Source organism: Eriocheir sinensis, unplaced genomic scaffold (assembly GCF_024679095.1).
Source record: "Eriocheir sinensis breed Jianghai 21 unplaced genomic scaffold, ASM2467909v1 Scaffold375, whole genome shotgun sequence".
Classification (NCBI taxonomy): domain Eukaryota; kingdom Metazoa; phylum Arthropoda; class Malacostraca; order Decapoda; family Varunidae; genus Eriocheir; species Eriocheir sinensis.
Window position 1 is genome coordinate 172,462 of NW_026111693.1, and position 2,320 is coordinate 174,781.

The following is a 2,320-nucleotide window of genomic DNA, read 5'->3' on the forward strand; positions in this document are numbered from 1 at the left end:
ATCAGGACAGCAGAATCTCGTGTTACAAAGGCTGCTCAATATAGCCTATATCCTCCTCATCTGGTACATAATCCTTGTCCGAACCGGAGTCTGAGAGTGGTCCCACGTCTTCTTCAAATGAGGAAACCTCAAACGCTGTCTATCGCCATATGGTAAAAGGAATGGGCTGCCGCGACATTGTTTACATTTGGTCTTGATCTTAATCTTGATGTCACAAGTGGCTCGAGATTCCTCCCCAGCTTGGGTAGTGTTTCCAATGCTACAAACGCACTCGCGCAGTGTTGCCATTGTCTGCAGCAGTCTCTGTAGCAAAAATAAACCCGCTACGTCGACTGTAACAGTTTTTAGCAAGACCGACGTTTATACGCGTCGCTAGTATTTCCTGCAACAATAGGCACTGACGCGTATACGCGTCGCTAGTACTGTACGGGCTAATCTCCTTTCCGGCCTTTGGAACTAGTTGATGTGAGAGATGTAAGCTCTAACAGTACAGATCTTAAGCCTTTCGGCGCCCAAGTAGCTACACATATTTGACAAGGCATTCGTAGGCGTTGTGGGCATTCCCGGGGGTAGTTTAATGACCCTGGTAGAAGTGTGACCCTTCTTCTGTACAACAAATGTAAAAAAAACTCATGAAAACTCGATTAATATCCTTTTCGGCCTTTGGAAATATTTGATGTGAAAGGTGGACGAATCTGAGAATATCGCCCCTGGTTAATTGACAAAGAATTATCAACAGTAACACATTGTTGCTTTCCTTAAAGATAAAGTTCTACAGTCATTATATTCTGCCAGTCCTGACATACGGTTCAGGAACTTAATGATATAAGTAGCTTTTTTCAGCTTTCTTCTTCGATCCGTATCATTATATTTCTTTTCATTAATTTTAAGTTTTATCCAGTTTTATATATATTATCATGAGTCTCTAGAAAGGCGAAGGGTGCGAGGAGACTTGATCGAGGTTTATAAATGGATGGAGGGCTTTAATAAGAGGGATGTAATATTAGAAATGTTCTGTTGATAGTAAGAGAGCTGGGTAGGAGACGTAGTAATGAGTTTAAACTGGATAAATTCATATTCAACAAGGACGGGCAAAAACTGGTCTTCTAACGGGGAGTGGTGGATGAATGGAACAGGCTTGGCAATCATGCCGTGAGTGCCAACAGAAGTCACATTCAAAAATATATTAAATTCATGGACAGTGTTGTTAGTAGGGGTTAGGTTCACAGGAGCCCCTTGCAGACTCCTTACGTTCTTATGTTCTTTTGATTCTTTTTGTGGCCAACAGGACGGAATGCCTGGACGATGCTCACGCCTCCTGCCCGGCCTCCCGCACGCGGCCGCAGCAGTGAACCCGCTGCCTCGCCCGCTGCCTCGGCCGGCCCTGGGGATACTGCTCGTGCTGACAACTCTGATGCACATTGCTACCCCTCAGACCCCAGGTAAAACGAGTGTGTGTGTGTGTGTGTGTGTGTGTGTGTGTGTGTGTGTGTGTAATTAATCACGGCCTGTTCGACGAGTTAGACTCACTTTCGCCAAGGTACCCTCCGGGCGGGAGCAAGTACTCATGATCGTCGATCTCTGGGTACTTCCAGGACCTCACACACGACACACCCCATCCCCCTTGCTCAAGGGGGGACAGTAACCACTCCTAGTCAACGGAAAGAATCCGGCCTGAGCGGGGCTCGAACCGCCGCCTGTTTGGTCGTGAAGCCTTGCAGCGCAGCGCTCTAACCGATTGAGCTACCGGAACGGTGTGTGTGTGTGTGTGTGTGTGTGTGTGTGTGTGTGTGTGTGTGTGTGTGTGTGTTTTTACCTAGTTGTATTTACCTAGTTATGATATACAGGGAGTGAGCTACGTTCGTGTGGTCCCTCCCGTCTCTGAGTCTCAATTAGTCAAACTTTGCTTTAAACTCGTTTATTTTTTTCTGGATTGAACAACATCTTTGTCTAGGCTGTTCCACTGGTCGAAACTGCAATCATATCACCTCTCTTCTTTCTTTTGGGAATGGCAGCCCCAACTTTTCCAATTTTTCTTGGTACGTTAAGTCTGCCAGGCTAGAGACTGTCTTGGTGGCTGCTCTGTGGATTCTTTCGATCTTGTGTATGTGCTTCATTTTGTGTGGGGACCATATTACTGCTGCATATTCTAGTCTTGGACGAATCATAGCTACTATCAATTTCTTCATCCATGTAGTGAAACGCCACTCTTATATTCGTCAACAGCTTGTACGTTTCTCCAACAATCTTGTTAATGTGTTTTTCTGGTGACAGATTGTCCTGGACCAACACTCCCAGGCCTTCTTCCCCTTTTGCCTTA